Genomic DNA, 25634 nt, shown 5'->3' on the forward strand with positions numbered 1-25634 from the left:
AGGTTTCAATTTTGCTATTGCCCCAAAAATCTACCCCATGAACAAATAATATCTAGTATAGAGCCCAGCCTTGAAAAATTAGATCAACTTGAAGCAGAGGAAATAAGACAGGAAGTTTTCCACATTTTGAAAAAATCCAAACCTCCTCAACCAAACTTGGATAGAGCAGAGCTCTCTGCTTTGAAACACTTGTCCAGTAATCCCTCAATAGTCATTCTACCAGCCGACAAAGGTAACGCCACAGTAGTTATGAACAGGAGTGAATATGATGAAAAACTAGACAATATCCTCAAACATGCAGCCTACAAGCCTGTTCAAAGAGATCCCACCACCTACCTAGAAAAAATCACAAAATCAAAAATCAAAGCCTCAGACATAGATGTAGACAGCCAATTGAAATTAATTCCAAGAGAAAAATCCAGCAGATCCCCAAAAATCTATGGTCTTCCTAAAGTCCATAAGGAAAACACACCCTTGAGACCGATCGTCAGTGCAATTAACTCTCCCACTCAAAAATTAGAAAGATACTTAGCCGGCCTTATCCAGCCCATAATAGAAAAATCCCAGTCCTATGTGAAGAATTCATACGATTTTATCAGCCAGGTGGAAAATATAACTCTCAACTCGGGGATATACTAGCCAGCTTGGACGTTATCTCTCTATACCCCACATCCCAGTCGACGAAGCCCTCTCCATCATGAAACAGAACAAACACTTCTCTAGATCAACAGTAGAGTTGACTAGCCACTGCTTGAAAAACACATATTTCATACACAAAAATCAATATTACAGGCAAATTGAAGGAGCACCAATGGGATCATCTCTCTCTCCAGCCATAGCAAACCTTTTCATGACACATTTTGAAGAAGAAGCCTTGAACAAAGCTTTTTTCAAACCGAGCATCTGGAAAAGATATGTTGATGATATTTTCATAATTTGGCCTCATGGTGAAGAAAAACTATTGGAATTTCTACAGCAGCTAAATGAATACACCCCAAAATCCAATTCACACTAGAAATAGAAAAAGAGTCATCTTTACCCTTTTTAGACGTTCTATTGATGAGACAAACCGATGGAAGTTTGAACTATTCAGTATACAGAAAGCCCACCCACACTAACAGGTACTTACATTTCCAATCACATCACCACCCGGCTCAATCCTCCTCAGTTATAAACAGCTTAATCTTCAGATCTCTTCATCTCACCAATGAAAAAAGGAGAGAAGAAGAAATAAAGACAGTGACTAACATTCTCAAATCCAATGGCTACCCAACTACAATCATTCAAAAATCAATAGAAAAAATCTGTCTCCACTTAAAAAAGGGAATCAACAAGAAAAAGAAGAATATTTTGAAAAAACAGTACTCCTCCCATACATCAAGGGCACCACAGACAGAATTGGAAGAGTATTAAAAACCCACAAAATCAAACCATTATTCAAACCCCACCTACTCATTTCCCAAATCTTAAAAAAACCATCAACAGACTGGAGCTAGAAAACCAAGGAGTCTACAGTATCCCCTGCCTGAACTGTGACAAGCAATATGTAGGCCAAACAAATAGGAGAATCTCTGCTAGAATAGATGAACATAAATTAAGCATAAAAAATCAACAATCAACCTCAGCCCTATATAACCATGTGAAAAATACTGGTCATACAATAAATTTCGTGAATTCCAAACAAATAGCCAGCATTCGAGATTTTCAAGTCAGGATTGTGAGAGAGGCGTTGGAAATCGAAAAGCAAGGCTCTCTAAATAAAGAGACGACAGCCTCAACGTGTCTCCCTTATGGAAGTTAATTTTGAATACCAAACGCCCAGTACCTGGTACAATGAAACCCGCTACAGCACCATTGTCACCAAAACAAGACAACTTTCCTGGAATTTCACTCACCCAACAGCGCCAGCACAAGCAAGTGGAGGGAGGGGGTAGGAGATATGCTCTTCGACCCAGAAAGAATACCTAGGACTCAGTGTGGATCTCGACGCCACCCTCAGAAGATGTCGTCTGCGATGGCGACGAAACGTCAGACTCAAGTAAGTCAAAACAAACGGATGTACCCGGTTAATTCTTTTACATATAATATATCCATCCGCGAAACACTCAAATGTAATATATATAATATATATATATATATAATATATATATATATATATAGATATATATATATATATGAGAATAATTGTTCATTAAGCACTTCCGAAATCAGAAGTGAAAGGTCATAGCTCTAGCAAATCTGAGGTAATCTGAATATCAGGAAATTGTTCAAGTATTTTTATTTTTTATTCTGATTTGTCTAAATAACCTAAAAGATTATGTTCAACTATGTGGGAGGTTGAGTTTATACTTTTTTATTCTTTCATATGACACAATAAGATGATAATTATTATAAATGTTTCAATTATTGAATAATAAACACAAATCATGAAAAGTTTTTTGATCAGCTGTTTTAGCACACTTGAAATTTGGCCAATCTGAATGTCAACGTCAACAATGCTTGTTTTCATCGACTTGGGAAGTTTAGGTTAGAAGTTCTATCCTACTCTGAAAATCAAATTTGGATAGTTTGTAATATATATCTTATCTGTATTTCATTCATCCAAATAAAATGATAGTATATTATTGCAGAATACTTTATTCAATTCTAGAAGCATAAACTGATTCCGTTTCATAAATTATTTGTAGAAACGTTCAGCACCATGGATATTGCCCAAGTAGTTCCAAAATTATTCACCATGTTTCGTGATAAACGAAGTACTATGAGGTTTGAGGTTAGATTCTATTATACTCTGAAAATTGAATTTGAATAGTTTATAATATCTTATTTGTATTTCATTCATCCAAATATATGATAGTATCTTATTGCAAAAGACTTTATTCAATTCTAGAAGCATAAACTGATTCCGTTTCATAAACTATTTTGTAAACACGTTCACATCAAATCAGAATCGTCTGACTTCAAGGTTATTTTACAGCCCTAAAAATTTTACCGGCCTGGTCAGAAAACAATCATTTTCGGCCTCCATATGATGCACGAAAACCAGCTCATTACATCCAAGTGGGGCGAAAAAATATTTTCAATTCCTGGTTCAATGTTAACACTTTAACCACCGGTTTGTGAGACCAGAGGCAAAATTATTTTTTCTATAGTGACAAAATTGTGAATCCAAATTGCTGCCCGCTCTAATACCTTCTCCCCCACTATTCCTCAACATTCACCAACAATGGTCGTCAGTCCCCAACTCACGGTTATCGAGTAAACATTAATCTATTGACTAAAAAAATAACAATTTGTTGACCGAGCGAAGTGAGGTCTAAGGTCGACGGTTTGGCATTTATCTTAATGTTTAAATGATTATATGTTGCGCATTTACGGCGAAACGCGGTAATAGATTTTCATGAATTTGACATGTATGTTCCTTTTTGATTGCCCGTCGACGTATATACAAGGTTTTCAGAAATTTTGCATTTCAAGGATAATAAAAAAGGAAAAAAGGCCCTCCTTCATACGTCAATATTAGATTAAAAATCAGTCTATAGAATTATTCATCATAAATCAAAACAATTCAAATGTTTCTTGACTCATAGCTCTATCCAGCTTTTCGAGCCAAAAATCAAGATTTATGATTCAGACTCTTAAACTAGCTTGCTGGTCTAATAAAGGCTACTTCAAAGACTGTTGAGTAATCTTAAAGCAAAAAATCAGAGTTCAGAAAAACAATAATGTTTTTTGTTTTATGAGTAAACATAGACCATTGTTTCAATTCCAAATATCAGGAACACAATGTGAAATTCCAAACACAATAACATTCAGAATCATAACAGACAAACTGATATTTTGAATGAGTCATAAACTCAATTTAACTCCAATTATTTTTAAGATGATGATAATTATGTGACCTTGCTCTCATTGATTATCAATTCTCATTTGCTCGATCAGCTCGGATGATGAATCATATTTTTAATAATGTTGATTAGGCTATATCAATCGTATGCATGCTCATGTGTGGAGAACAATAAAAAACTACGAAAACAAATCACTGGACCTACGAAAACATTAACCGTAAGAGTCAAAGTGATTATATACTATACAAGGTTTCAACCTTCAAGCAGGGGAAAGGTATATGGATAAACAAGCTTAAACAATCTATAACCATCAAAATTTAAAATTCTTAGTTTTCGATGTTTTTTAGTGGAAATGGACTAAATTCTAGAAACCATAACCCTATCTCGGACATTTAAAATGTTATCTTGCTAATTTGAGAAAGAAATGGTACAAGGTGTATCCTTAGTTTTTCTATCCCAATCAGTGCTACTTTGTAAAAATTATAAATAAATAAGTGGAATGGATAGTTCAATTTTTTTAAGATAGAGCAAAGTATGAATAAGTCCCACAAAGGCTCTTGAACAAACTTCTTAACATATGTTAACATTTGAAGGTTATAATGGAGTAGAGAGTAGCAAATGGAATTCGGCTATCACTTATAAGCTTCTATTGAATTTGATATGAGGTAGAAATAGGTTCAGTAAAAATTCAACCCAGATACAACCTTTGATAATATTCCAACTAGTTAATTCACATCTTATTTTTCACCCTCACTAAGCTTTAAGAAAACTGATTAATCTTGCAGGATACAACTTCTAACTAAACCTTATCTTCGCTAGAACTGCATGAACTATCTTTGAAATTACTTCTTGCTGTCATGTGATATTCATAAATATCTAGCATTGCATGATAATATTGTTGAAGTTAGAATGGTTTATCACATAGAAAATGGAAATCCTCCAGTTCATAGGCGTACTAGCCTAGTTGATGAAAGCTCACTTCTTTATTAATCAAAAGTTTTTCTTGCCATTTATCAAACCAAGTTGAAGATGATAAAGATTTTATATAGCCTATCCAAGATTGAATCATCTTTTTCATTCATTTTCATGCTCTCCTCTCTGTTGAATAACAAAGTTATCAACTTTGTTAAACTTTGTTTTGATCAAACTTATCAAACTAAGTTGAAGATAATACAGCTTTTATATAGCCTATCCAAGATTGAATCATTTTTTCATTCATTTTCATGCTCTCCTCTCTGTTGAATAACAAAGCTGCAGAGTTGAAGGTAACAGAGTTGGCTTACTTTATTGTTTAGTTACTAGGTTTATAGGTATTTTAGAAAATAAAGTGCTACATAAACACATTGTAACAATGGTACAATCAAATCATAACTATGTTGTAGTTCCACAAGAATAATAATAGTATGTTCAATTAAAATAGGATTTATGAAATCTTCAACTCACGTGGCCAGTATACATTCTGGTGAAGGTTAATCAGCCATCTGCTTCCAAAACTTCTTACTCCAACACACGCACTTCAGCAAGCTGAATCTTGAATCAATTACCGGCGGAATTTTTCCGCTAAACGACTAGAAAACCGCTCCCGGACTCCGTTTTTGTCTAGCCTCGTTCCGACTCAGCTTTTGATAAAACAAATGAACAGACATATTTTGTGGCTGAAGTCATATCTGACATGATGACTACTATATGGCCCATAGTTTACATAGGGTGGGTGTGGTGGGGTGACAGGGGCTTCAGTCGTTAGGGGAGGGGACTTGGCCGTGTTGCTATGGCAACGGGCGGCTCGACCAATCACAGGCGATCCCGCGCCACAGTTGTTCTAGGTAGAAATAAAAAAACATCACGGCCTTATACGAAGCCAGCAACAAGGCTGCTGCTTGTGCCTACAGTCGGCTAGCGAGTTATTATTGTGGGATTATAGTGTCTGGAGTTGGAAACGTGGAAATATATCCACAAATGCATATTCATATTGAGTTATACGATAATGTTCCACCAACCATGCGAGCATTGTACACATTCATGTTTACTATATAAATATAACAACACTGTCTACTCTTTAGTCCATATTACTCCACATACCATGCCCCATACTTATTGATGTTTATTATACATATATACCATATACATAATATGTATTATTACAACACTGTCCACTCTTCGAGATAGATTTACAGCCCCATATTATAATACAACATAACCCGTATTAACTATAGTTCAGGTTGCATAATAAATCAAATTATTGTTGTTCATAGTCTAATGGCATGGTGGCCTGTAATAAATATAATGAAGTTCGCTCCAATTTTCATCAGCCTTTCAACAACAAAAGAGCACAGAATAGATTACCTTGTGCCGGTTGCACAAAAGCCGGTTAAATTTTAATCGTGATTAATTCCATGAGAACCAAACAAAGAAAGCGTCTTTTCAAAAACGCCTCGTGATTTTAATCACGGTTTAAATTCAACTGGCTGTTGTGCAACCGGGCCCTTAGATTTATCAAATGAATGCTCCTTCTTCAATAACTCTTCTTGTCTCCTCTAATCTTATCTTGTTCTTACAAATGATTTTTAATTTCATAGAGACATTCCTTACACATTTTATGGACACCTGTCAATCTATCATATTTTCTTCCAATAACATTCATTTCATCCCTTCTTAATAGGAGTAGAATGTAGAGGGCTGCTCAGATCATATCCTGAATGTTTCAGTTCTAGTTACCTGTATGCCACGACAGGCTATCATTGGATTCAGCCGCTTCATGAGCTATATTACAAATATTAGTATCATGGTTCATGTGTGAACCACGTGAACCAAACGTGGAATAAATCATGGTTAAAATTCAACCGGCTGTTGTGCAACCGGCAGAAAGTGTAGCTATGTCTTCTGAATTGAATCCATGTGAAGATGGAAAAGTAATATCATTCTCAAACATTATATTAATGGAGAATTAAGGATGGATAATTGAAGGAATAAGACATCTAGATTGACGAATAATACAGAGTTCAATTCTCTGTGATTGGAAAACATAACGAGAAAAACTTATTGGAACATGTGAGACGAGATAGAAGCTTGGAGAAGAAAAAATATGAAGTGCAGAGCTTGAATCTGAGATGGAAATCGAATCCCTCCGGCTTAGCAGTAAGTTGAACAGATGAGAGCAGACGCGGACTTGATATCTAAGTCCATTTTAAGCACGTCTGGCTGCGCATGAGATGCCAAAGAAATAAGAAACAGAAAGGAATCGGAGTTTTATACGGTTGCATTCCGGAGGGACAGTAAAAACTGCGGCGATATCGTAAAAATAAGAAGACCGGCAAAATGCAATTATGGACCTAAACTGTTTTATTCTTTCTCATTGCTTGCTGCACAGAGGAGATGGACAGACGGCTTCTACTCGCTATTGATCTCTTTACTTATCCTTTATTCTCTCTAACTTTCTCCTATTAATTCCATCTCATTCCTAACTCTTCTTCTTCTTCTCATAATATCCATTAAATCTTGGGAGAACGGTCCCACAACATGCCAAATTACCAATCGATAACTGAATGATGAAAAAGTGAATATCTTGTTTTCTACTTCATCTCTAGCCACATCGATTTCAAAGTCGATTCCTTATCACAGTATTCATTCAAAAACATACTTGAGCCCAGGTTGAATTTGGATAGTGATTAATCTCATGATTAAAAATCATGTGTAAGAACAAGATAAGATTGGAAGAGACTAGAAGAGTTACTGGGGAAGTAAGCCTATTGAAGAATGAGCATTTATTTGATAAAGATAAGGGCCCGGTTGCACAAAATCCTGTCAAATTTTAACCGTGACTAATTCCACGAGATCAAATCAAAGAAAGCTTTCTTGAAAAGAAGGCTTATCTGATTGGCTTTCGTGAAATTAATCACGATTTAAATTTAACAGGCTTTTGTGAAACCGGCCCAATATCTTGTTTCCTACATCATCCCTAGCTACATCGTTTTCATTGTAGATTCCCCATCACAGTACTGTATTTATTCTGAAAATATACTTGGGAAATAGTTGATTCAAGAAGAATTTGTAAAAACGAAGATCCAACAAGGAATGAAACACAATAATGAGAAAAACGTAAATATCAAGAAAAAGGAGATTCATGGTCTAGTGGAAGGAGTGATTGCATAGCAGCAGTGGGATCAAACCTACTTATCACCAATAGTTTACAACCAGGTCACCCCCGTGTTATCAGATGAGCACGTTGAATTGTCGTTCCCGGCTTCAGTATAACAGTTGTGAGGCTCATTGATGGCTCAAATTATGTACTCAGCAGGCGAGGTGGAACTTTCCCGCAAAGGACCCTGAAGGGAAGGGAAGTGAAGTTCACGCAGTTTATTAACAGAATGTTTATCCTAGAATAGCCTAGTTTAATCGAATGATTTTCCATAGCCAATGGTTTCAATGTCACAGAAATTTGAAAATCTCACATGTTTTTGAAGTATGTTTATCCTAGAATATCCTAGTTACGTTCAATCGAATGATTTTTCAAAGCCAATGGTTTCAATGTCGCTAAAATTTGAAAATCACACATGTATTTGAAGTATGTTTATCCTAGAATATCCTAGTCACGTTCAAAAACTTTTTCTTTGACACAAGTTACCTCGGAATAATGATAGATAGTAGCATGATTCAATCGAATGATTTTTCGAAGCCAATGGTTTCAATGACACAGAAATTTGATAATAATTCCACGTGTAACTTGAAACATTCCATCTACAGAATATTCATCTTAAGGTGCGTACAGACATACGCGCCGCGAACTTGAGCAATTCACTTTTAATCAGCTGACTATATCTGTATTTTTACAGAAACGGTAAGATATAGATTTTAAAAGCTTGGCATCAGCTGATTAAAAGTGAATTGCTCATATTCGTGGCGCGTATAACTGTACGCATCTTTAGAATAGCCTGGTTACGTTCAATCGAAGATTTTTCATAGCCAATGACACAGAAATTTGAAACTTCCACGTGTTTTTGAAGTATGTTTATCTTATAATAGTTCAGTCACGATCAATCTAATGATTTTTCATAGACAATGGTAATGGTTCAATTCGAACAGGAATTTGAAAATTCCTCGTGTAGAGTGAAACATTCCATCTGCAGAATGTTTATCCTATTGTAGCCTAGTTACGTTCAATCGAACTGATTTTTCATAGCCAATGGTTTCGATGGAATAAAATTTGGTAAGTCCACGTGTATTTACAGAATGCTTATCCTAGAATAGCCTATTTACATTTTAACAAAAGATATATCATGTTTAATTGCACAGAAAGAAAGAAAATTCCACGTGTGAAGTGAAACATTCCATCTGCAGAATGTTTATCCTAGAATAGCCTAGTCACGTTCAATCAAATTATTTTTATAGCCAATGGTTTTGATGGAACAAAAATTTTATAATCCCACGTGTATTTGAAGTATGTTTATCCTAGAACTAGCCGTCAGGCTCGCTTCGCTCGCCGTATCCGTCTAGCCAGGGGGCTCCGCCCCCTGGACCCCCGACTGGATCGTCCGAGAATGAGATCAGCAGGCTCGCTTCGCTCGCCTGCATTTTCCATTTAAGCATTTTTATCATTTGTTAGGACGATCCAGTCGGGGGTCCAGACTAAACGTCTGGCTAAACGGGTATGGCGAGCGAAGCGAGCCTGACGGCTGGTAATATAATATTCCCAGGAATAGCTCTGATTGAAGAAGCAGTGCCCAATCAATTTTTCGGCGATAAATGCATTTCAAATTCAACTTGGTGCCAACCTAACAAAGTCAACTCAACTTAATGCCAACCTGACAAAACTATTAATTTAGTTACCAGTTAACAACTGTTTCGAAGAGGTACTCTCTCTAGATTATACTGTAGTTCTATATTAACATATGGTATGAACATTTTTCAATTATAATTAAGAGACTAAGAAGAAGAATATACATGCTAAAAGACGAACTTTAAACCCTTAAAAACCACCCTTACAGTTAAAATATTGCCAAAAGATTCCTTAGTGCACCTCTGAAGGGCCAACTGATCATACTACCAAATTTGAACTCTTTTGGTCCGGTAGATTTCTAGTTCTGCGAGTGAGTGAGTGAGTGAGTCAGTCAGTCAGTCAGTCAGTGAGTGAGTGCCATTTCGCTTTTATATATATAGATAGTCTAGATCAGAAGATTCATTATGTTTAATAGCACAGAAATTCTTATATTCCACGTGTATTTGCAGAATGTTGATCCTAGAATAGCCTAGTTACGATTAGGATTCATCTGTTGGCTAGCCTATCAGTGAGAGTCCATCGTTAAGAGTTGGAAGCTGAACGGTGCTGGTGATGGTGCTGAAAGCAGGCAAAGACTAATGCTCGTTTTACTCGCCATAAAACGGATTTAGTGAACGATAAAGGCAATTGCCAAGTTTGTGCCTTTAATGGATCTCAGGTGGAAAGAGACCCAGTAGTCTGATTTAACGAGCCATTCACCGGCCCTGAAGATGTTCAACAAATGTATGCAATAATGTAGCCGGTGCCGTTATTTCATCAACATTGTTCACTCAATATTGGGTTACATTATGATCTGTGAAAAGCTCTAATTTCTTCACAGAATCTTCTTCTAAAGCAATGTGAGATCATCGAATAATATTGATCAGTCAATCAATATTGTGATTGTGATACTTGATAAAAATACTACATATTTCCTGAACACAAATTTAGGTTTTACCAGGGATTGAAAATGAATTAAAACTCTAAACCGGTATCTAGATTTTTCATTGAATCTGTCTGTTGGACGATATCTGGTATTTTTATTCAGTATGGATGAAGGGTAACTACCACAATGTCACCTACACAAGTACTCAGAAAGTGGAAATACTGTGATCCTGAGCGCCAGTTTCTTTGAATCCACATCATTAAGAGCATTGGATGAGATATCAATATTAAACAAATTGTATGTTATAGAGAACCCAGTAAAGAGTTACTCTAATAAAGATTCAATTTACAAAAAGAATTTCCAAATTGAATAGGCAAAATCCGATGAAGTTGAAAATAATTCATGATAATTATCTTGATAAAATATCAATCTACATCTCTTTGTAAAAATGTCTAATGTAGCTCAATAATCATGAAAAGCTTGACTCACTATGCTCGATTATTCCAAATTGAAAGGTACTGGAAAGATTATTAGAACCACTGGACAAATCCTGAATGGGTTATATTCAGTGTAATCTGTAATTTGAAGAATAATACAATGAATTTCGTTATTGTATTCTTCTGTCACAAGTCTAGATTCTCAGGTCTACAAGCTTGTAAATCGCCTAGAAATGAACTGAAGCTCACTTTCTTGATAGAAGTTATATAATAGACCGTTCAACTTTTCACGTATCACTATAAAAATTCCATCTCCATTAGAAAACCTGAACTAATCGGAGAAATACTCGACATTTCCGATAATATCCCTCTTGCTTCATCACAGTCTCGCTGTGTGGTCCATTCTAAGTAGCATTTCTTCTTCTTCTTCTTCTTCTTCTTCTTCTTCTTCTTCTTCTTCTCCTTCTTGTTCTTCTCCTTCTTCTTCTTCTTGTTCTTCTTCTTTTCAAGCATCTTACTGAAAATTTGAATAAATTGGACAAGAGAACTCTTATGATTCAACGTTCAAAACATATTCAATTTATTGTGGTAACCATTATATTGCAATTTTTTTCGAAGAACAACATTGAAACAAACATTGACTGCCGTTAGTCCTCGCTAAGAATGATGATACACTTCCTCCAAAACAAAAATCAAATCCTGTGAGTTAAATTCATTGAAGAGTGAGTTAGTACAAGCAATAAACAGTGAGTTTACACTGAATCGCTGCTGCGTTTATAGCTGCATATTACAATGCTTCATCTTCTTAAATTGGTCGACATTATTTTATCAAGCGATAACTTTACTGCTCAATTTGATGTTTGCCATAGCTTAGCAAACTGAGTCGGACATTCTCATAATATTTCCGTACCGTTAATACGGGGTCCATAAAACGCTGACGCGAAATTGTGATGGAAATTCAATGAATTTGAAAACCATATCTGTAATGGCTCGATTGGAGTAATTTTTTCTTCTATACATAACGTGAATTCTCATAAGATGTTCTTCATATCTCCATATAGGCTGGAACATTTCTGACTGAAAACAATAAAATTTCAATAATAGTTTGAAACAATAAAGCTCTAGTCTTGTCTGAAGGCTAGAGCTCTAGTCTGAAGGCCTAGAGCAGCACACATATCACAGAAACACTCATTTATTCCATTAGAGTAACATGACATCTGTTTTTAAGTTTTTGAAAATATGATTATTGAGTATTATAAAATTAAATCCAGATGCCTAGTGCAGCACACAAGAAATTTTATGATAAAAAATAATAATTTATTTTATTAGAGTAACACTGGATCAGATGTTCCGATTTGGAATTATGATTATTGAAGTATGAATCACTTATATGATAATCTAGTAATGAATCTTCAAAGAGATTCTCTCAGATATAGCACAATACTAACACCGTATAACCATGATGTATTTATTATGAGTGTTCAGTTATATCAGTCTGAGAATACAAGTTTATTACCTGATTCTTCTAGTAAAAGAATAGATGTTTCATCGAGAAACAATAATGACAATAATACTTTATCTTATCAAACAAACTTGAGAGATATGAAATCGAAAAGATGAAGCTAAAAGGTCAAAATTAGAACCAAGTCACTACCTCCGTAAAGAAAGCCGTAGTGCATTCGTGTGACGTCAGCACATGTAGGGCTCCTACACCAATAAAAACACTAGCTGATATAGATCAGCTGAAATCAACGAATTTTTATTGGTGTAAGACCCCTACCTATGCTGACGTCACACGAATGCACTACGGCTTTGTTTACGGAGGTAGTGACCAAGTCCGCTCAAGCCTCAATGCTCCGCCTACTTTCCTCCTGATTGGTTAACGATTTATTTCTGAATTCCACCGGTAGATGGTGATAGGTACTGGGTTATGAACTATTCTATTCTTCAGTAATTTGAAGAGGTGGTAACAGTGTGTTATTAGAGAACTTGTATAATAGATGAGAACAGATACTCATTTATTTTGATGAGATAATAATGGAATTATAATAATTTATTCAAAAATAAGTAATTTATACTTGTTAAAAGTCAAAATTAATGGTAAATAATTTTTATATTAAATTTTGGTATTATAATTTTGATCAAAGTAAATAATTTTGATATTTACAGATGGATTGTCCGTGATATTCCTGGATTTCAGTGATGATAAGTCTGAGAATCAAAACACAGAGTTCTAATTTTGATTCCAGTAGCCTATAGCTGTATCAAAGTTTGATAAAGATATCAAAGTATCATGGAGCTAATGTTGTTTCACATTCTCTAATAATGCTTTGTGGAATCTGATTCAAATGGTCCCTTCAATGTTGTTTTCTATCACGAACTGCTTGAAAAAAGTGATCAAATTGTTTGTTTCAAGTATTGGCATGTTCTGAATATGAATCAAATAGTATAATTATTCAGTTTACTGTTTGTGTTTGCAGATTTCTATGATATTTTCTCCAAGCCAATTGAGGCTTCAACGAATGATCTATAAATCTCGAGTTCTATTCTCCTTGAGAAAGAGTTTTATAACTGGATAAGTTATCGTGCCTGCTTGATCCAATGGAATAAATTCATCGTAGAGAAGAAACAGAGGAAAGTAGAAAGATAGAAAGTGGGCTTATCTTTCCTATCTGCTTGTATTCGCTGCTTCCAGCCGTTCTTACAAAAGAAAATGACAGAGTTTTACGATCGAAAAGAAAAACTGCTTTTCCTTTATCTTAGTATGGCGGACCACGTCTCCTTGATATCTAGCAATAAAAGTTCGAAAATGAAATACGTGTTTGGATGCAATGTCGCTGGAAATACCAGATAAATAATTAAATATCTTCTTCAGCCATCTTTGGTCTGTTCAGAAACGGGCTTTTTATCTTACGCCGTCTTACAAAGCCTTATTTCAACACTATTCCTCTATCTTAATCCTGTTCAGAAACTAGTCTTATCAGATTTACTATTGATTCCATCAATTATATTTTATTCTGATGATACTAGTAGTTCTGTGAACAGTAGACCTCGCGCTCAGTAAGTTACATTGACCTGTTGTTATGTTTTCTAAAAATTAATAAATAATTTATTAATTTAAAATGTTTAGAAGAAATCCTAAATAAACATAGAGCTTTCTGTCCTATCGTACCGTGACGTGTCGTCCCGGAATGTGAGTGTGAGCGCTGTTATCAGGTCTGGCTGCAACTGTCTACAACGTTGATGGAAAGATACATTTTCAAGATGTTCGATGTTTTTGAAAGGGTAGTATTATAGTCCACTGGACAGCTGATTTATGATGAATAATTCTGAAGTCTGATTTCTATGGTAATATTGGCGTTCAAAGGAGACTCCTTTTCCTTTTGCATTATCCTTAAAATGCAAAATTTCAAAAAACCGTATGTATACGTCAACGCGAAATTCAAAAAGGAACATACCTGTCAAATTTAATGAAAGTCTATTTCTGCGTTTCGCTGCAAATGCGGAACATAAAAACATGATTATAACCTTATTTAAACATAAAGAGAAATGCAAAACCGTCGACTTGAATCTTAGACCTCACTTCGCTCGGTCAATTATTAGTGATATCTGAAGGTATAGTGATAAGCACTCCAAAATTGAGTTTTCATCGTTCAATTTCGTTTCATTGGAAGCTGTGTCCTAATTAATAGTTTTTTAGTTTATCCATAGTTGTTTCAGATCCATCATTTCTCTCCATACTTAATTGAACACTTGTTTTGAAAACCCCTGCAGTTATTTGGAACTATCATAATTGGTAAAAGTTCTATGGTTTTTCAATAGTTATCTTTCTTCTATTACTTCTCCTATCCTCTTTTAGCAAAGTGTTTGGAGTTATAGAATAATGGAAACTGTGAATATTAATTCCTCAGTTGATTAAATCAGAGATGGAGTAATCATAATGAGAGGAATATAGTTTTTGTTACTCCATGATTGAATTCACTTTTTCCCCTCATATCTCTGTTATAAATCTTTGTTATCTTCTGTTATCTTTATCATTGATTATTCTCTTTAATCTCTATAATAATAATTATAGACTTCGCTTCGGGGTGATTTGCAGCATTTATTTGGGATTCTAGTTAAATAATAATTATATATTAATTAGCATTTTAATAAATGCATTCTCTATTTAATTCCATCTCTTTAATCTCTGTTATTCGAAGTGCCTTCCTATTGTGTTATGTAGGAACTACAGCATTAATAATCTCTGTCGCTACCATTGACTTCTGGAGCAGACTAACAACATACCCAGAGTGGAACTGTACCTTACAATAATATCGAGGAAGATCAGTGGAACTGATTGAAAGGTCTCCTGTATTACGGGTTGTGTTTTTAGTCATGGATACAGCTCATCCTGTAACGGTTTCTGTACTTACTCCTGACATTTACGATATTGGAAATTTCGTGGTTTCCGTTCCGTAATTAGCAGTTTAATGAACTTCCAATCTGGCAAGAATAATGATGTTATTCTATGGAAGAGGACTGATTACAGAAATGTTTAATGGAGTTTATATTGAAAGTAGTGTGCGGTATTGCATGAACGTTACAATATAACTGTCTTGATGATGTGAAAATGATCTCTTCATAGAACGATTAAAAATAGAAAATAGATTTAATTAAAAATCGTCAACTTGAAGTTAGAAGAAAATGGGAGACTAAGAGATTGATTGATTGAGTACTTTATTTATGTAGATTACAATATATACTGGCTTATACACTTATATACAATAGCTTACAATACAGAAAAATTATGGATGAGTTTACAAAATATAAATTGAGAAAAAAATATTGAGCTGTATATAATATGAAAAAACAATTTGTAATAACTATAGATAAAATAGATAATATTGTTATGCATCTACATAAATTGGCGGAGCTTTGGATATATCAATGTCCATTCTTTGGAAAGAATATTCAAAGTATTCTTCCCACTAACTCTCTACCAAAACGTTAATTTCATTAACTCAACTGATTCATTTTAAAATGAGAGAGGAAGAGAAAGAACGAGCGGTAAAGATACAAATGGTCTGATCATCGCCATAACTGTGAAATTTTTAGAAATGATCGAAAAGGGTTCAAGTAACAAAGCGATTGAATCTCCAAAATTATAGAAATTTATTTTAGGACTTTGGAAACTGGATCATACCAATAAAAATCCTTTACACACTTCAATTGCCACGATAGCCCAGTGAGAAACTATTTTTTTTAGTGATAAAAGTGTTGTTATTTGTTGTAGGGTTCTGAACCCAAAAATCAATTTAAAAATATATAAACAGAGGATTACTGTTAGGGCTTCATACGGCTGCTGTCTTTTCGATCGTTCCTCAGAAGTCACATTTGTTGACAGAAATGGAGCAAGTTCATACAAGTGGAAGTCAATAAAATCATAAAATATCGGCTCATGTTTGTTTAGCGTCGCCGGAAACCAAAATATATCAACAGTAACATGCAGTCAAAAGAAATAAACCATGTGGAAGTCGATAAAATCATAGAATATTTTTTGAAGACATTTTGAAACCAAAACAAGTACGTAACCCGCTCTATATCTTGACGATGTTTGTTGAAGCGAGACATCTCAAGATCTTCGTGACAAACGACGAACAGGGGTTGCTTTCCGGAGCTTGTTAACATTTAAAATATGAGATGGAGGGTTGAAACGACCTGGAACTTTTCAAAGGGTGGGTATTTGGTCTATGGCGGTCGTCTACCCTCGTTACAGCCCCCTTGTGCTTTTGACGGATCCCATTAGTTCACCCCCTTCCCCGCCCCCTGAATGAAACGGCACCCCAGTGACAGGGTTGGTTCTCTGTCTTTGTTTTTCATCCTTTGTTTTTTCTGCAGAGAGATAAATTACGTGCAGCCCCCCACACTTGAGACTGGTCCCAATTGCTCTCGTCTTTGTTAAGGGTTTTATCTGTGAAGTTCCTCTATATACAATGGCTGCGGATCGTGTTACAAAGACCATAAATTTGAATATTATATTCCTGAGACGAGTCTCATCAGCGCTTCAGTTTCAGTTCAACTCGTGACAAGTTTTAATTAGAAAATATTCTGTGTCGAAATGCTCACTCTATAATTATTATGAAAGTTCTGAGACAAAGAGACTAGAACATGGTATCAAATTTCAATTGGAGCACAGAATAAAGAGAGAGAGTTGAAGGATTGATCTCTGAAAAAATGAACTGGAATCTTGAGAGAATGTTCATTCTCACAAAGAAATGTAGCTACTCCTTGTGTTGAAGGTACAAACATAACGAACGTAGAAGAGCATGATTATAGTTTTCAACATTTTTATAATGAGACTATTGAATAGAATGTCAGAAGAACGAGAGAAGGTCGAATGATTATCTAGGATTATAAAGAAGAATTATTTGGATTTGTTTAGAGTTCTTTGATAATATTATCACATTAGATAGATCACTCCATTTCAAACTTCCTGGAATATGAATATAATCGATTTGTTTCATCCTACGAATGGAATGTTTGGCTATTGTTCTTGAATACAAGTCTATCCTTTTGTTACATGCTATTCATAACATCAATGACTAGAACAGCAAGCTCATCCTTCTATACGGCTCTCGAATAGAACTACCAACAACAGGAAAATTATCAGATCAACAGTTTCTCTTCGAAGCTATAATCAATGAGTATGTGCAACTCGTAGATTGATTTATTACTGGAAGATGAGATTGGAACCTGACTGATCCATTTATTGATTCAATTTTACGCAATGGTTATAAAAATGTTCATGATACGATTGACGCAATAATACGGAATGATTTAGAATGTATCAACGACAGAAAAAAATGCATAGGATAGTTCTCAACGGTTCTGCATCGATGAATATTATCAATCAATGGAATATCATTGTAAATCGCATTATCAATATTTATTTATTTATTTGTTGATATAATTACAAATCATATATGAATATGATCGGGATAGAACAACAGGCATAGCCCAAAACTATTCTGTTCCCAAATATTGTGTGACATATCAATATAACAACTCTTGATGTGAAGCTGATTTTTTGGTGAATATATTTATCATATCCTCAATGAAAGGACTCGAGAATGTTACAAAGTTGTAGAATGCTGAATGTTGTAAAGAACTCCTTATCCATAAATTGATAAGTTAAATTCAAGCTTGAGTCATCCTACAATACGAATATTTATCAAATAACTTCTTTTTATTGCCCTTATATGGTTCCAGCCAATATCATTTTCTTCTCATGAGATCAATTTTCTATTTATCACAAGTCGGAGATTTACATTGCTTTGATTTGTCGCAGCACTGAATCGAATGTATATCATGATCGAAGACATGAATTGTTATCATCATTCAGAGTTAATCTTTCGAAAACATTGGAAAGCAAATACGAGTTTTAATGTTTTCCGTTCCTATGATTGCAGCCAATATCTCCCTTTCAAAGTTTTCTTTCTCCCGAAAACATCCTTTCTCTACACAATCATCGCCCCCTCATTGAAGGGTTGTCGAAGATATATTGAAGGAAGGGTGGATATCTTTCGGAAGAAAGATCACGAAAGAGAACAAAAGAAAGGGAAGGGAAATAAGGGGTGTCTTTGAAGGCCATCCCCTTCTTTTATTCCTTCCAATTCTGTCTCTTTTCACGATATCGTTCTTCCGGACCACTAAATTTTCTCTTTGTTCATCCTTCTCAGTTTTGTAAGCTGTCATCTCGCTGATTCTATCTATGGTGATGAAATACATGTGAAAAATGGCTGCCGAGGGTGATCTTTTTCCAATTCACATGCATTTTATGGATAGTACATTTCCATATATTATTTCAAAAACAATGAGTCTTGGAAAAATATTCACTATAGTGAGGTCCACGTTATAATGACAGTATTTGATCAACTTTGGTATTGCTATCCTTGTCTATCATTCGACATAGCCGGTGGTACTATCTCTAGGTCCACACCGATGCCAATTATGTTTTTGACAGTGTAGAAATATAATTAATTAAAGCAGAGAATCGGCATCGCTATTCTTCTATCTTTATCCACTGCCATTATAACGTGGACCTCACTATAGCTGATAAGTAAATTCCAGTTTGTTTCTTGAAGCTCAATTTTTTGTTTATTGCGATCGTATTAGAAAGACCTTAGTGAGTGAGTAGAAACACCTTACTATTCAACACTTGAACTATATGGATCTATATGAGAAAATAATTGGAACCTCTGCCAGAAACGTGGAATTAATTTGCTTCCATTCTCTCCAATATTGATCAATCGATGTCAATAGTCCAGGCAACGAATGCTCAAGTAAAGGTATAGAGGGAAAAGTTTGGAACACAGTTTTCAACTCCACAGCTCTTTCAAGGATAGTTAGAGGATTTACATATCAAAAGTCCTCACCCCAACCCCCTGTGCTAAAGTAGTGGGGGTGGTTTGAAAGTACCATTTTTTCACTTTTCGCGTATATCTCGGAAAATATGCATCATCACGGATTTTTGTCATAAATCGTTCAAAAAAAAGGGCGCCAAAAAGATGAAAAACCTGGAGGCAAAAGTTTTTTTCAAAAATATCTCACCTTCAAGAGCGGATATCTCAGAAACTATGAGAGATATGGAAAACATGTAGATAACAAGACTTGTTGGTAATTTTGTAAGCTTGAATTTTGCACTTTATACGAATGTTCATAAGATGCATATTTCCCGAGATATAAGCGAAAAATGAAAAAATAGTACTTTCAAACCACCCCCACCCCTTTAGCACAGTGGGTAGGGGTGAGGACTTTTGATATCTTAATCCTCTTACTATCCTTAAAAGAGCTGTGAAGTTGAAAATTGTGTTCCAAACTTTTCCCTCTATAATCTTTCGTTGACTGGACTAGAAATAATGTTTGATATTATTGAGTTGGAATATCTCTAAGATTGATGCTCGTTGCAGCACACAAACCTCTGGTTTTGTTGACAACGCCAACATTTATTCATCTATTCATACTCAAATACAATAAATATATATGAAACATAACATATAAAACATATCCAACTCATGTTTATATTCGAATTGTGTATTTGAATAGTTTTTTCATTGAGGAAATTGAATTGTTTCATGACAAATGAAGAATTCGATCTGAATAATTGGACTATGATTTGATTTGTGTAATACTATACTTTCAAGAATCTTCTGTTGAAATTCTTAAATGTTGAGATATGAAAAAATCTCTCTTATTGATTATTCATTTATTCTATTCATACATTAATAAATCTATATATATATAAGCGAAATGGCACTCACCCACTGACTGACTGACTCACTCACTCACTCACTCACTCGCAGAACTAAAAATCTACCGGACCAAAAACGTTCAAATTTGGTGGGTATGTTCAGTTGGCCCTTTAGAGGCGCACTAAGAAATCTTTTGGCAATATTTTAACTCTAAGGGTTGTTTTTAAGGGTTTAAAGTTCGTATTTTAGCATGTATATTCTTCTTCTCCCAATCTCTTGATTATAATTGAAATTTCCATATCATATGTTACTAAAGAACTATAATCTAGATAGAGTACCTCTTCGAAACAGTTGTTAACTGGCAACTGAATTAATAATTTTGTCAGGTTGGCTTTAAGTTGAGTTGACTTTGTTAGGTTGGCACCAAGTTGAAGATTTAAATGCATTTATCGCGGAAAAATTGATTGGGCACTGCTACTTCAATCCTGGGAATATTATAGGCCTATTACTAGCCGTCAGGCTCGCTTCGCTCGCCATATCCGTTTAGCTAGATGTTTAGTCTGGACCCCCGACTGGATTGTCCTAATATATGATAAAAATTCTCAAATGAAAAATGCAGGCGAGCGAAGCGAGCCTGCTGATCTCATTCTTGGACGATCCAGTCGGGGGTCCATGGAGCGAAGCCCCCTGGCTAGACGGATATGGCGAGCGAAGCGAGCCTGACGGCTAGTACAATATAATTCTCAACTATGAATGATTGGGAAAGGAACAACAGGCTCAAAGCTCAAAACTGTTCCTTCCTCAAATTTAGATAGAAGTTGTCCAAAAATAGGTTATGTTAACTGATATTTTGTAGGAAGTTAATGCCAAGTATGATTGGAAATGTAAAGAACCTAAGAAGTTTCCACTTTCTTCCTATATTTCTTAATGCTTCCTCACCAAGATTTCTATGAGCATCATAGCGGTTTATTCCTCATAACATGACTGAAAGCTAGAAAACAAGCGAACATCTCCCATTTATATCTCTCATCATGTCAATGATACAAGTCGTATTAACGATGTTTAGTGAACGCATGAGTTACGGCGTCATAAATGGTTACCAAGACACCAGCCGCTCATTTATTGGTGGTCTCTTGTTTCTTCCCTTATCATACACAAACACTTCTCATTTCCCCTTCTCTTTCCCTCAGATTATCCCTTAATTTTTTTCTCTCTGTCTTTGAGTGGTTTCCGTCCATATCGATCATTTTTCTCTCTCTTTTCTACAGATTTTTCAATTTTTCCTCTCTGTCTTTCAAATGGTTTTCGTTCATATCCATTATAACTCTCTCTTTCTTCAGATTATTCCTTCATATTCCTATCTCTGTCTTCCTAGATTGAGTGGGTGAGTTCAAAGCTATCGCTGTTCATCTGGCGTTTTGAGAACGATGCACTGCTTTTATAATGTATGGGATCTGAGTTGGCTTGATATGTTTGTTACTTTTGTTTGAAATCCATGTTTATGATAGATGTTAGTGAGTTATCTCCCAACGACTGGTCCTTGAATAGCACCTGCTACCTATATTCGTTCGTGGATTGTATACAGTAACCTATACTTGTATCATAGGAAAATGGATATATATACAACATCAATATTATATGATTCTGTATTCAACTGTCGAGTGATTTATAAATGAATGACGGAGGAAATATAAATACGAGTGCAAGAATGTTTTTTTGTGAATATGTCTCGATCAGGCAAGTAGAGATAGGTTGCATATTTATAGTTTGAGTTCACTATTACAAACTTTATCACTTGTATGATGCTAGTTACAAATACATAATTTTCGACTCAGTAGAAGGGTGCTAGATAAAAGCAAAATCGATTGAGGCTGTAGGCTATATGAATGAAACATCTTTGTCTCAATTTTGTTTGAATCACAGTGGAGTATAATAATTATGAGTATTGGAATACGTACACAATCGGAGTATATATTGAGTGGTTCAGATCCTTGAAACGGGTCCGACTCCTCTAAACAGATGAGTGTTGTTGGGGAAATGATTTCGATAATAAGAATATTATTACTTATACTTCAAATACAAAACGAAGAGGAAGAAATGTTGATCAGAAGGGACACGATAAACCTGAATAGAGAAGTAAGTAGTGGAAGGGAGAGCATTCAGAACTTCAGAGCAGAAATATCAAATGATGAATAACTAATAAACTGAGCAGTATAGAGTGTGATAAAAGAAAAATTCAGCTGAAGGTGAGTTCTCATTTATGTCTGATAATTCCAGATTTCTTAAGAATACTATTGACGCTTATGGAGTTGATCACCAAATACGAGTTTTAATGTTTTCCGTTCCTATGATTGCAGCCAATATCTCCCTTTCAGAATTTACTTTCTCCCGAAAACATCCTTTTCTACACAATCATCGCCCCCTCATTGAAGGGAGAAGGCTCCTCGCCACCTCATTGAAGGGTTGTCTAAGATATATGAAGGAAGGGTGGATATCTTTCGGGAGAAAGATCACGAAAGAGAACAAAAGAAAGGGAAGGGAAATAAGGGGCGACTTTGAAGGCCATCCCCTTCTTTTATTCCTTCCAATTCTGTCTCCTTTCACAATATCGTTCTTCCGGACCAGTAATTTTCTCTTTGTTCATCCTTCTCAGAGTTTTGTAAGCTGTCATCTCGGTGATTCTATCTATGGTGATGAAATACATGTGAAAAATGGCTGCCGAGACTAGTCTACTTCCAATTCACATGCATTGTATGGATAGTACATTTTCACATATTTAGAAAACAATTGTTTATAAAAATTGTTGGCAACTGTTGATTCTATTAAATGATTCACTATGAAGAGATAGCAGACATCGTGTGTCTTCAGCGTTATTGCCCTCTCACCGGCTGGCTCAAATCTTTGATTAGTAGACTTGAGTTGTGATGCGCGGGAACACTAGCGTCAGGTGATCAATTTTCATAACGGCAAGGAAAGTTGTGTGAGTGCGCCACACCAGATTTTTCATTAAGGAAATTGAATTGTATCATGACAAATGAAGAATTCGATCTGAATTGGACTATGATTTGATTTGTGTAATACCATACTTTCAAGAGTCTTCTGTTGAAATTCTTAACTGTTGAGATATGAGAAAATTCTCTCTCATTGATTATTCATATCATTAATTTATCCTATTCATATATTGATAGATACAATATAATTCTCAACTATGAATGATTGGGAAGGAACAACAGGCTTAAAGCCCAAAACTGTTCCTTCCCCAAATTTGAATAGAAATAATTGGAAAACTGTACAAAAGAGCGAGGGGAATGATCGATGTGGACCGTAACCACTCAAAGACAGAGAGAAAAAAATTAAGGGATAATCTGAGAGAAAAAGAAAGGGGAAATGAGAAGTGTTTGTGTATAATAAATTGTCTAAAAATAGGTTATGCTAATTGATATTTTGTAGGAAGCTAATGCCAAGTATGATTGGAAATGTATAAACCTGAGAGCTTTTCACTCACTTTCTATATTTCTTAATGCTTCCTCACCAAGATTTCTATGAACATCATAGCGGTTCAGTCCTCATAACATGACTGAAAGCTAGAAAACAAGCGAACATCTCCCATTTATATCTCTCATCATGTCAATGATACAAGTCGTATTAACGATGTTTAGTGAACGCATGAGTTACGGCGTCATAAATGGTTTCCAAGACACCAGCCGCTCATTTATTGGTGGTCTCTTGTTTCTTCCCTTATCATACACAAACACTTCTCATTTCCCCTTCTCTTTCCCTCAGATTATTCCTTCAAATTTCTTTCTCTGTCTTTGAGTGGTTTCCGTCCATATCGATCATTCCCCTCGCTCTTTTGTACAGTTTTTCCAATTTTTTCTCTCTGTCCTTTGAGTGGTTTCCATCCATATTGATCATAACTCTCTCTCTTTTCCTCAGATTATTCCATGAAATATACTTCGCTCTTTTGTACAGTTTTTCCAATTTTTTCTCTTTGTCTTTTGAGTGGTTTCCATCCATATCGATCATTCCCCTCTCTCTTTTCTAGATATTTTAAAATTTTTCCTCTCTGTCTTTCAAATGGTTTTCGTCCATATCCATTATAACTCTCTCTTTCTTCAGATTATTCCTTCATATTCCTATCTCTGTCTTCCTAGATTGAGTGGGTGAGTTCAAAGCTATCGCTGTTCATCTGGCGTTTTGAGAACGATGCACTGCTTTTATAATGTATGGGATCTGAGTTGGCTTGATATGTTTGTTAGTTTTGTTAGAAATCCATGTTTATGATAGATGTTTGTGAGCTATCTCCCAACGAATGGTCCTTGAATAGCACCTGCTACCTATATTCGTTCGTGGATTGTATACAGTGGCCTTTATTCGTATCATAGGAAAATTGATATACTGTATATACAACACCAATATCATATATTTATGTATCAACTGTTGAGTGATTTAGAAATGAATGACGGAGGAAATATAGATACGAGTGCAAGAATGTTTTTTTTTTGTGAATATGTCATGATCTGGCAAGTAGAGATAGGTTGCATATTCATAGTTTGAGTTCACTATTACAAACTTTATCACTTGTATGATGCTAGTTACAAATACATAATTTTCGACTCAGAAGAAGGCTTCTAGATGAAAGCAAAAATGATGGAATGTGCGATAGATGAATGAAACATCTTTATCTCAATTCTGTTTGAGTCAGTGTGGAGAAAATAATTATGAGTATTGGAGTACGTATCGGAGTATATATTGAGTGGTTCAGATCCTTGAAACGGGTCCGACTCCACTTAACAGATGAGTGTTGTTGGGGAAATGATTTCGATAATAAGAATATTATTATACTTCAAATACAAAACGAACAGGAAGAAATGTTGATCAGAAGGGACACGATAAACCTGAATAGAGAAGTAAGTAGTGGAAGGGAGAGCATTCAAAACTTCAGAGCAAAAATATTAAATTGATTTATATTTTCCACAAAGAAGCACTGATTGGGAGAGAAAAACTAAGGACACTCCTTGTACTATTTCTCTCCCAAATTTAGATAACATTTTAAATTATGAATAATTAACTAATTTACTGATCAGTATAAAGAGTGATGGAGAAAAATTCAGCTGAAGGTGGGTTCTTATTTATGTCTGATGATTCTAGACTTCTTAAGAATATTATTGACGCTTATGGAATTGTTCACCGACTTTCACAGGCTGCGACCGTGTGTGAACACTCTCATAAGAGCCTGGACTATTCTTTCGTAGTCATGTATCAGATATGCATACATATTATGAAAGGCAGCCTGTAAAGTGTTCCCAAATGCATCAAAAGTATTCTTATGTAGTCTCCGAATCATTACGCATAAACAAAATCTATCTTACATTATGATTGAAGGTTATGATCAAAGACCTTAAAGATTTATAGACTCAAATGCAGCGGTAGTGTCGTACTTGGAATTGAAATCGGCCATTGAGGGGGCAACCTATA

At 35.1% G+C, this 25634-nt stretch overlaps 1 protein-coding gene across 1 annotated transcript in view; it reads right to left on the reverse strand.

The window, feature by feature from the left end:
* The window catches only part of LOC111057593 (homeobox protein abdominal-B), a 162795-nt gene extending 157301 nt beyond the window's left edge, over positions 1-5494 (reverse strand). The window contains exon 1 of the mRNA XM_039433905.1: positions 5292-5494. The gene's annotated coding sequence lies outside the window, so the exon portion shown is untranslated. The remainder of the gene's footprint in view (positions 1-5291) is intronic.
* Between the last annotated feature and the right edge of the window lie 20140 nt (positions 5495-25634).

The sequence above is a fragment of the Nilaparvata lugens genome, chromosome 8 (assembly GCF_014356525.2).
Source record: "Nilaparvata lugens isolate BPH chromosome 8, ASM1435652v1, whole genome shotgun sequence".
NCBI classification, from domain to species: Eukaryota; Metazoa; Arthropoda; class Insecta; order Hemiptera; family Delphacidae; genus Nilaparvata; species Nilaparvata lugens.